Below are 12,827 nucleotides of genomic sequence, written 5' to 3' on the forward strand. Positions count from 1 at the left end.
CATACTTACATTTTACCCTTTTGATATTTAAACTTGATCCCTAAAGCAATTAAAATATATTTTATTTTACATATTTCTTATTTTTTCTTTATATTTTTTATATTTATAAATTACATGTTTATACTTGTATATGCTTTAAATATATATTATGTATCTTATTGAATAGTAAAATAAACACTATATTATTTTAAATATATTACCTAAAATTTGTTCAATTTAAATCACTCAATTATAAATAATAAAAGATGATACATATATCAAAAATTGTTGAAGAAGTCTGATGTGTATTGGCATGTCTTATAAATATTGGAGCCTGAGTGTGTGTGTGTGTGTGAGAGAGAGAGAGAGAGAGAGATAGACAGTTTAATTCAGAAAACATGGAAAATGTTTGTATACTCAGTACTGCTCTGGTAACTGAAACAAATAAAGTATTATTGAGGCATCATTTTTTCTATACCAGTTTACAACATATACCAGTATTGACCATATTTATTATAGAAACTCATTAATGTCATTTTAAAAATCTTCTTTGCTATTTTATAGATCCTTAATGAAATCAACATTTAAAAAAATGTGAACATGTATCCTACAAAATCCAAAGCAGAATAATCAATTTTCGTTAATATGCCAAATGTTAACAATGATACTACCAAAGTCACATACTCTGGGATATATCTTGAATCACATGCTTGTCTACCTTTAAACTAAAGGAAATATTTGTACACAAATATCTATTAAATACATACATATCTTCTGTATGTCTGGAACAGCCTCATGCAGTAGAGATCACTTTAGCATGACACCCCTTCTGACTCCCTGACATTAGCTGACTTCCACTATTGCTTTGTCTTTAACATTGCCGCGTGTTGTTACCAGCAAAATTTCTTTACTCCAGAAAGCGTAAAAATTGAAATTTCCCAATAGGTTCATGAGAAAGCAGTAGGAAAGATCCTTTAAATACATGTGAGTTCATACCACTCATTGGCTCAAAACCCCAATTTTCTCTAGAGTAAAAAGCAAAGTTGCAAAAATGAAATAAATAGTTGTAAATAATGAGACTTTCTGTCACCTCACAGACTTCATAACCCCTTATTTTCTTGCCCCAAACACCATTGGCTTTGTTGTTGCTTGTTAAAGTCCCATCTCAAGGACTTCAAAGTAACTTTTCACCCTGCTTTAGTCTTTCCCAAGATGTTCACTCCCTAATCTTTCTTACATTTTTGCTTAGAAATCATCTTAACAATGAGATATTTAAACCATTTATTTAAATTTATAATCTGGCCTCTACACTCTAAATTGGCTTTACCTTTCTCTATCTTTTTTTTTTTTTCCCATGGCACTCATTATTTGCTATTTTTTAGTATCACTCAAGACCTCAACCAGGAAAAAATATGACATATTATTGGAGAATGTGAACTTTAAATGTCAACTTGGCTGGGCCATAGTATGCCCACATATCTGGTTAAACATTATTTCTGGATGTTTCTTTGAGGGTGTTTCTGGATGAGATCAGCATTGAAATTAGCATATTAAGAAAACACATGGCCCTACCCAGTGTGAGTGACATCATCCAATCCCTTGAGGGCTTTGATAGAAAGAATAAGTTGATTAAGGTTGAGTTTTCTCTCTGCCTTAAAGCTTGAGCTGAAATATAGATCTTCTCCTACCCTTAGTGCTCCTGGTTTTCTGGCCTTCAAATTGGAATCTACATCATCAGTTCTCCAGCTCTCAGGCCTTTGAACTACATTGCTGGCTTTCCTGGGCCTCCAGCTTGCAGAAGGCAGACTGTAGGATTTCTCATAATCTCAAAAGCCAATACCTTGCAATAAATCTCTTTCTAGAATATATATGTATATATATACATATATATATATATACATACACACACATACATACATATGCTAATATATTAGTAGATATAGATATTTTATATATAGTATTGGTTATGTTTCTCTGGAGAACGCTGACAAATACAGAGAGGGATTTTTACTGAAGTAATATTTACAAAAGTATTTGAGGTGGATGGGAACTATAAAGTATAGGGTAGAACTACATTATTAGCACTGGTAGTCTGAAAAGGGCAAGGCAAGAGAAGAGTTACAGAGAGTGGAAAGACTCGTGTGGAGAAGACTGCCTTGGTAGAAATAGTGGATGTTACTCAGGAAACACAGTCAATCTAAGCTAAAGAGCTATACACAGAGGGAGGGATCTGGAGGAATAAAGACCTTTATCTTGCTCTCCAACCCTCTCTAGCTTTCAGAAGCAGCTCCCTGTTGGTTAAATATATCAGAAGGTTGAACGGGCCAGTGAAATTAATCCATACAGGACAACACTTGATACAGAAATCATGATGGAGAAGCACAGAGAGTGAATTCAGTGTGGTATTCAGAAAAAAATCCAGCATCACCATGGAACTAATATGTGTGATAGTCAATGTATTACACTGACTATTAATTATTAATATCTTTCTTTCCTTACAAGCATATAAACAAGGTGATAGCACAATCCCTTAATTTTTTCAAGCACCTGGTTTGGTACCTGTTCTATAACAGGCACTTAATAGTTGCTAAATGAATGCTGAATGAATGAGTCCATAATCTATCTGACAGCTATAATTGAGATGATAATGTCATAACAGTAATCATGCTGCTTCTACCACTTATTAGTTTTGTGTCTCTAAGGCAAAATATATAACAAATATGCAATGTCCTCTTCTATTAAGTAAAAGGTAAATACATATACATTATATATGTATGTGTGTGTGTATGTATGTATATATATATATATATAAAGTAAGGAAAGCACTTATCTTGATATATTCCTCATAGTAACAATGCTAATACATGGCACATAGTATAAGGTTCTCTTTACGCATTATTTATTCAATTCTCAAAACAATACAAAGGGACAGTGCCTCTTACCATTTTCAGGTTATAACAACTGAGACAGATAATGTCATGTGATTTTTCTAATGTCACACTTAAGCAATAAAAAATTATCTAACATATATTATCTATTTTTAAATCTGCATGTTTATTTTATATTTTTAATTTGTATTTCTCTGAAATATACCTAAAGCTTTTCATTATGCACCAAATAAGACCATTAATTTGTGCTTGGGCTTTTGTTAAATTCACATGATAAATGTAAACATGTTATCAGTATGTTAATTTTCATTTCTAATTTTATTTCACAAATCTAACTACTGTCATGAAATAAGATATAAATTAAATCAATTGACCCTAGCAAACCCCATAGATCGGGAATTCTTGTTGGAGTTTTCTCAAGCCAAGTAGTCTTAAGTATGTATTCTACTTCCATTAATTTTGTTTCCTGATATCCTCACCTTGTTTTAGGCATAATGCCTCAAATGATGACAGACATTAAGATTTAATAGTGTGGGTCTTGAAAGCTTTTCAGTCTTCAGAGAATCCTTATTTCTTAGCAAATATTCTTAGGACTGTACATAATCATTATCTGTTTAAATTTCAGTATTAATTTCTTAAGAGCTGTAAGTAAAGTAGAGAACTTAGCAATGAATGTTACTCTTATAAAGAGAATGTGTCACTAAAGTGTAATTAAACAGTAGTCACTCAGGCAAAAATTATTTCTTTCCAAACTTTGCCTAATCATAGGGGCAATTATATAGTCAAAAAGGTGGATTTACAGATTATAAAAAAAGAAACTAGTGATTTCATTTATTTTAGAAATAAAAAATGTAGAAATTATTATTTCATAGTCACATGATAACCTAGAATATTGCAATCACTATTTAGGAAAACTCATTGATTTACAAAATTGAACAGTGGACATCCTAAATGGGACCACTGAGACTCTCAAATTACATCGACACAGAGCTTGTGGAGCATGAATGAAAATTAAGTATGAAAAGATTGTGCTATACTCATAAGCCTTTTTTTATTTGAAACAAGGAATTTTAATGATCCTAGTCTCATTGCTGCCTTTGATGTTCAACAATCCTACAAATAACTCTCTTGGGAAATAAGATATTGAAGTACTGAAAACAATATTCTCTTCCTCATAGACAATTGCCTGTGTGATCAGTGATTCAGAAATACTCCTTTTTGACACAGTGCTCATGGCCATGTGCTTTACTTATATCATATGAAGGAAATCCCCACAAAAATAGTATATATTTTTTTTTATTATTTTGTATGTGTTGAGCAATACGTGTGTTTTAAAAGCTAAACAAAACCAAAAGTTGAATAAACTTAAAAACTAAAGGTTGAATTTTGACCATAAACTGATACTGACTTCTCCAAAGAGAAATATGTTGCTGTGTTATCCATATCATAAGTATATCACTTGTAAATATACATTTTATGTGATTGTAATATCCTTTACCAAGTAACTAGGAAATATTCTCCTTCCCACTTTTCATTTTTAAACAAATATGCATTTCTTTAGTCATTTAACAACTCATATTTTATAACTGAAAGATTAATATTTTGTTCACCAAATATAGACAATTTGGTGCCTTCCTACTGGAAGTGTATAATCCATGGACCAGCAACATTGACATCATAGTGGAGCTTGTTAGAAATGCAGAATCCTAAGTTCTACCCCAGATCTACTGAATCAGAGTTTGCATGTTGACAAATTTCTTAGATAATTCATGGGTTCACTAACACGTGATAAACATTCTTCTAGTAGGCAAGTGAAAATTAAGGATAACTCCTAATTATTTTGTGATTGGTGAGGCTCACATCGAGTGTCTCTTGAAAAACAATACAAAGCAAAACACCTCCCTTCATAAAGAACAAAAACAAAAGAAAAGAAAAAAACAAGCAAACAGGAAGTAATCTTGCTGCTTTGGATATATACAGTATTTCGTTCCGGCTACAATCGGCTGAAATTGAACAGTACCAGCTTCTTTTGAATGGATAATTGTCGCGCCCGCCTCGCCAGCAAGGAAAACGCATTAACCGGAGTTCTTCTGACAGCGCTTTAATGGGGATTGCTTAACTGGTTACATGCGGAGACGCCGAGGCGTTCTCGGCGGCTGCTTATAAAGGCAGTAAGTACACTGGGCATTGTCTGATTGGATAAGGCACTTGGAAGGGAGGAGACAAACTCTGCACATGTGCTGAGCACTTGTTTGTCAGACTAACAGCAGGGTTTGACCAGGAAGCGGGCGCCATCTTGGAATGGCATTGCCACCGCGCCCCACAGATAATAACTGTATGCTAAATTTATTTATGCTGTCTGCCTTGTTATGTGATCTGCATTTGAGTTTGAAGCCCCTGATTTATAGAAAAACAAGGTTAATTTAATGGTCGTCTTTTACTCGCATTCAGGGTATCATCAAGTAAGTTATGGCTTAACTATAAAGTTAAGCCATAACTTACTTGATGATATAACTTAAGTTAAGCATATAACTTAAGTTAAGCCATAACTTACTTGATGATACCCTGAATGCGACCCTGGCCAGATAGATGTATTTTTTTTTTCTTTTTTTCTTTCAGCATATTATGGGGGTACAAATGTTAAAGTTATGTATATTGCCCATGCCCTCCCTCCCCCCTCGAGTCAGAGCTTCAAGTGTGACTATCCCCCAGACGTTGCATATTTCACTCATTATGTTTGTATATACCCATCCCTTCCTCCCCCCTCCTACTGCCCGACACCTGATAAATGTTATTCCTATATGTCCACTTAGGTGTTGATTCATTAATACCAATTTGCCGGTGAGTACATGTGGTGCTTGTTTTTCCATTCTAGAGATACTTCACTTAGTAGTATGAGTTCCAGACCTATCCAGGAAAATTCAAGAGGTGCTATATCACAATTGTTTCTTAAAGCTGAATAGTACTCCATGGTATACATATATCACATTTTATTAATCCACTCATGTATTGATGAGCACCTGTGTTGTTTCCACACCTTTGCGACTGTGAACTGTGAGAATGGGAGAAAATTTTTGCAAGCTACACATCCGATAAAGGGCTGATAACTAGAATTTATTTAGAACTCAGGAAAATCAGCAAGGAAAAATAAAACAACCCTATAAAAAAGTTGGAAAAGGACATGAACAGAAAATTTTCAAAAGAAGACAGAATAAAGGCCAACAAACATGAAAAAATGCTCAACATCTCTAATCATCAGGGAAATGCAAATCAAAACTGCAATGAGATATCACTTATCTCCAGTAAGAATGGCTTTTATCAAAAAGTGCTCAAACAATAAATGTTGGTGTGGATGCGGAGAGACAGGAACACTCCTACACTGCTGGTGGGACTGCAAACTGGTTCAGCCTCTGTGGAAAGCAATATGGAGATACCTTAAAGCAATACAAGTAGATCTACCATTTGATCCAGCAATTCCACTACTGGGCATCTACCCAAAAGATCAAATGACACTCTATAAATGGGACACCTGTACTGGAATGTTTATAGCAGATAGATGTATTTTACACATCCTTGTAACTCCTAAGGGAAGAGAAAGAGACAAAGATTTCCAACTACTGCCGTGTAGAATCAAAATAAGCATCCAGTGAATGTTAGAAGCTCAATTAAGCATTTATATAGGATTAGTGAACATGAAATCAATGCCACTGAAAGCCAGAGGAACTCTCATGCTTATTATCAATAACAAGCTGTACTGTATCTTGACTATCTCCCCAGTAGGCCTGGGCAGGAAATATAGAAGAGGCAATTTGGAATTGAGCATAAAAGAAGCATAGGCAGCAGATAAACCATATTTTCACTGACCCATGGCTATCATAGTTACATTGGTCAGCTCCTGAAAATGTGGCTCTTGCAGTAGTTGCTCAGTCAGAGACCTGAATGTTTTTTTTCTGATAAACAGCATGGTAGTCAAAGAAACACTGAGCTCTCCTGTTAGGCTTAGACCTGGAGTATGCTACTGGCCTGAAAATCAAAACCTAATTTCTAATCCTTCTTGACACTCAAATTTATACCATGAAGCCCTTTATATTTTCTTCATTTTTGGGTACCAAAGGCAGCCAATAAATTGATTCTATTCTAGTTAAAGAACACTATCCTTTTATTATTTTGTTATATAAATAACCTGGATGAGTACATTTTATTATTCAGCATATTTTTGTTTATTGATGATAACTTAACAAAAAAGGAACTTTAAATGTAACTTAAACAAAGTAACAATTAAATAAAATCTATATGTTAATGGCCAGTTAGAATGCCACATTTTTCCCAACTAGATATAAATCATAATTGCCACAATGATATAGGCTATTCAATTGAAATTGTGTTCTCTCAGTTGGGTTTTATTAATTTGATATTTATAGTATCTGAATTTTTAGGAAAAATTAATATAAGTAAAAATAAATATACTAGTAAAAATACTTAGTATTTAGTAAAAATAAATATACTATTACACTTAGTAAAAATAAATATACTATTACACTTAGTAAAAATAAATATACTATTACAATGTGTATATATATATATATTTGTTCTTTCCCCTCTGATATCCAGTCACATCAGCTTCCCCTTCAATTATAAACTATTAACTGACTGTATCCTTCTAGATAAAGTGCACACACACACATCCCATTTTAAACAAAGATTATAAGATTAAACAAAAATATGTGCTGTTTTAAATCTTTTTTTTGCTATATACATGCACATATGTATATGCATGTATGAGTGAATATTTCTGTATGATTATCTTGGAAGTCTTATATTTTTCATGATGAATACTATATTGTTTTTATGTGCCATAAGAGCAATAAAATACAGTAACTGGCAGCTGGCATTCAGGAGCCAGAGAGTATATGTTTTTTTTCCTCTACTTCTTACTTCAGTTCCCCTACTTCTTACTTCAGTCCTTGAGTAAGCTGTGTAACCTCTTGGTATCTTAGTGTTTTAATTCACACATTTAGAATACGACTGAGATGGGTCAGATAAGGTTGTTGTGAAAATAAATAAAATAATAATAAATTTAGAAAAATATGTAAGAATCTGGAAATATATACTATATAAATTCTTATATAAATATATAAGAATCTAGAAATCTAAAAATATTAGTCCCCTATTGATGAATTCTTAAATCATTTCCTTTCCTCTCTCTCACACACATATATATTTTATATATATACATATATATATATATAAATTGTATACATATGTTGTTCAACCAATTTTGAGTGTTGACGTGATGCTACATATGAAAAAGCCACACCTCATTTCATGTGATAGGTTGAAGTCAAAATGCAGGAGCACAATACAATTTATTCAGCATCCCCAAAGAAAAATAAAATTATCTTCAGGATGTGTATACATGGTACATATGAAACAAATGAATTTCAAGTTTAGACTATAACCCCATCCCCAAGATATCTCATTATGTATAAGCAAATATTCTAAAATCCAAAAAAATTTGAAAGTTAAAATATTTCTGGTCTCAAACATTGTGGATAAGGGATAATCAATCCATATTTATGGATTATGCATATATTCATAGAATGCATGATTCAAGTGTATACATACACAACATTTCTTATTTTATTTGACTTATGGATTATCTAACTTAGGAAAAAGTTTTATATTTTGAAATTTATTGAAAATACATTATTATGTAATATTTAAATCCCTATCCATCTAGAATTTATTTTGTGGTGAAGTAATTAGTAAGCCTATAATTTTTTAGCAGTGGTATTCTATTAGTTTTAAATATTAAATTAATCATCAATATAATATTAATTGATCAACATTTCATGTATATTTGAATATTATAGGCATAAGTCCACCTATTTGTTTCTACTGATTGGTCTGTTGAATAACATACTTATACCAAAAGTTTAAAATGGTTGTACTTTAAAAAATACATTTAAAAATCTGGTAGAGCTAATCCATAGCCTTTTAATGTTAATATGAGTATTGGCTTTTTTTGGTATAAACCTATGAGATACAAGTGTAACTTTGTAGCATGTATAAATAGCATTGCTTAAATTATTATTTTACAAATATCTTTGAAATTGTCTTTCTCTAGATACAGTGTAAAAGAAAAAATGTTGCTTTTAAGTGGATTAACAATAAGTTTATGGAATAATTTAGTTGAATTAACATTGTTCATAGTGCTTATTATTTTAGCTTCCACAACTCTGCTATATTTTCATGCATATTTAAATTATATTGAAGGCTTTAAAAATATATAGAATTCATGGAAATTGGAGGTTCTTTGCATTAACTTGTAAATAAAACATTTATTCTTAGTGTTATTTTAGGTTAAAAATGAAGAAGATACTTTGTAATGGGATATAGCTTTACTGGAATTTTACCATGTCTTATTTGTACTACTGTTACATGCAACTAATGTCTAGTATACGTATATGACACACAAACAAATATTGAGAATTCGATATAGGAATAAAGTACTCCATAATGGAGGTTTATGTACAAATTCTAGAGAAGTTAGAATAAAAAACAGAAGTACTGGTTTGTTGAATGAAGAGTGAATTCTGCATCACAGCACAGAAGCAGGATATTACATTTGTAATGCATTTGATTGTTTAGATGGAGGAGAGTAGCAGAAGACAAGCTTGTAAAGATAGGTTAAGGTCAGACTGTGAAGAGCTCTGTTCCTGAGCTGAGAGGATCTGCTTCAAGTATTTGTAGTACTTGGAATTCCCATTCTTGAAATGCAGGAAATGAATTGACTATGTCTTATTAGAGTGCAGTACACTCAACCAGCTACAGATCCCTTTTAAAAGAAATCACTTTCTTTAGAAGTCAAAAGGCCACAGGATGTACAATACTTTCATGATTTCAGAACTAGATGACCTTTTATTGTTTCTCAACCCAAGTTTACTCACATTCACAAATTCAGTGTAAGAAACAAAATTCTTTCGAATATGTTTTTTTTTTTATTTTCAGGACACAGCTGTCTCTAGGTAAAAGGGAATTGGGCTAGCCTACTAGTAGAATTCTAAAATTACTATTCTTACTCTTACTATTACTATTCTTATTAATAGTAATAGTAAGTAACTTATAATTAGTAATTTACTAATTAGTAACTTACTAACTTAGAATTAGAATCTTATTAATTCTAAAATTACTATTCTTACTCTTACTATTCTTACTATTGTTACTTTTATTCATTTTACTAGATGAAATTACATTTATTCTTTTAAAAATATTGACCACTTTAAAAAATTTGTTCTACATGCTCAGGATTCAAAATCATTAAGGGAATAGAGTGTCATTACTATTAAGAAGGCATTCAAATGAACACTTACAGTGTAAGATAAAATATACTACGATAAAAGCATAGAAAATATGCACATCGTTGAGAGAGTCTCTTGTGTTTCTTCATATCATGCAAGTAAGAAACTGACCATCTTTTTGTTTTCTGTCTTTTTAAGAATGTGTGTACACAGTGAATAGACATTGAAGGAATAGACAGCATTTGCACGAGAGCAAAAGGAGGAATTATTTTACTATACAGTACAATAAAGACAATGCTTCTCTCTGGTGCAAATGTAGAGCAGATTTGCTTGCAGCCCATTATAAAAGATTTAGGAATGCTAAATTGGTATCTCCCCAGCTACAATGCAAAACAACTACATGCACAGTATTCACACTGCTTCAGGACCTGGAGTCCAGGGGAGCTGTGCAATTAGAAAGCTTAAGCTGTTCAGTACACAATGAGTAGTAAGTTCTTCCTTTGTCTCTAACCCAGGAATCTTGTGTATTTTGGTCCTCATTCATAATATTGGCTAGTATGTAGGGTAAACGCATAGAATCTTTATGAGTTTACGCTTTATTTTTTTAAAGTAAATGGATGTCTTTATTTAAAGTAGTCTTTATTTAAAGTAAATGGATGAGTAACTTTGACTCAAACTGTACAAAAGCAATTTATGTAACCAAAACGTTTGTACCTTCATAATACTCTGAAATAAAATATAATTTTTAAAAAATAAAGTAAATGGGTGTATTTCAAACTAACTTCATGTCATTTCCTCCACAGCATTTTGGACTCCCTTTAGGAAGAAGAGTTTTACTGATCTTTAAGGATTAATTACAGAGGAGCAATGCACTGTTACTTGGAATACTTTGTTGGTATATATAGAATAGGCAATAAGTTATTTGGAATACTTTGTTGGTATATATAGAATAGGCAATAAGTTGTAGAAGGGAGAGGAGATGTCTGAAATTTATGATGTAAAACCAACAATAAGCTTATGATTTTTTCTCAAAAGGATGTTTGCTCTTGTACTTGTTTTAAACAAAACATTTAAATGTTCAACATGTTTCAAAACTTAACATAAACATACACATAAGCTTTGATATTAGCCATTTTAATATCTATGATGCATAATTATTAGCTTTCTTGTCCTGGTAAGCTTGTGGGGTTTTGGGGGGCCTTTTCATGCTATCAAAAATATAATTGAATAGACCGGGCATGGTGGCTCACGCCTGTAATCCTAGCATTCTGGGAGGCCAAGGTGGGTGGATTGCTCAAGGTCAGGAGTTTGAAACCAGCCTGAGCAAGAGTGAGACCCCATCTCTACTATAAAAAGAAAGAAATTAATTAATATGTATAGAAATTAATTAATTAAGAAATTAACTAATTAATAAAAAGAAAGAAATTAACTAATATATATAGAAAAAATTAGCCGAGCATGGTGGCGCATGCCTGTGGTCCCAGCTACTCGGGAGGCTGAGGCAGAAGGATTGCTTGAGCCCAGGAGATTGATGTTGCTGTGAGCTAGGCTGATGCCACGGCACTCATTCTAGCCTAGGTAACAAAGTGAGACTCTGTCTCAAAAAAAAAAAAAAAATATATATATATATATATATATAATTGAAACCTGACATTAGTTCTTATTTAATATTTCCCACCACAGGCTTCACCTTGCTGGTTCACAATTGAAAGAGCAATGATATTTCATATTTGGCTTGATCATGAACAAAAGGCTAAAGAAAATTACTGTAATTTTCTCAAAACTAAAAAGCTTATATGGCTATCTTAGCTTCTCTACAATATAAATAATCATGTAAGTATATAAACCAATCATTAACTGAACAAAGGATAGTGAGAGTCTTTTGGTTAAAAATAGCACATCACCAGTGAACTCCCTTTAACACAATGCCCCTTTAACACAATACCTGAGGGCTAAATCTGTGAACATTATGCACCAAATATCAAAAAGAGTGAAGTCTTGAGGCAAGTCTGGATTTTACCAGTCTTATCATTTAGACTTTGTCTTTGTTACCTACATCATCCCATTTCATGTTGCATAGAGTAAAATATACATATATTACTTAGTTATGCTTTTATTTATTGAAAATAGCTACTTTGTAATAAGAATGTCTGAAAACAAAAGACAAAAAATTGCAGTTATCTAAGAATTTGGTTTTGCAGGAGTCCCAGAACAAATGCAGACTTCTTACACATGAGAATTCATTTTGAGGATCAGACAACCTCAAAGGTTCCAGTAGAGGACAAATGTTCAGTTTATCTTGCTATTCACATAGCATTTGAAATCTGTCAAATCTAATTTCTTCTCAAACTCAGCTTCATCCTTAAATCTACTTTACTAAGTGTGCTTTTCAAGGTCTTCTCCTCCCACCAGCTTTTGTATTTATTTGGGCCCTGTATGCATGCAAACGGCCTAAGAAAGAATCTTTGTCTTATAACCATGTACCAAAGGATGGACAGTTTAACAGACAACCTAGTAATGACAGAAAATATATGTAGGACATATATCTGATAAGGTGTTAATATCCAAAATATATAAGTAATTCCTACAACTCAATAGAAAAATAGCAATAATAATTCAATAAAAAATAGTGAAGAATCTAAGTAGACATTTCTCCAAA

The sequence above is a fragment of the Microcebus murinus genome, chromosome 13 (genome assembly GCF_040939455.1).
Source record: "Microcebus murinus isolate Inina chromosome 13, M.murinus_Inina_mat1.0, whole genome shotgun sequence".
Classification (NCBI taxonomy): domain Eukaryota; kingdom Metazoa; phylum Chordata; class Mammalia; order Primates; family Cheirogaleidae; genus Microcebus; species Microcebus murinus.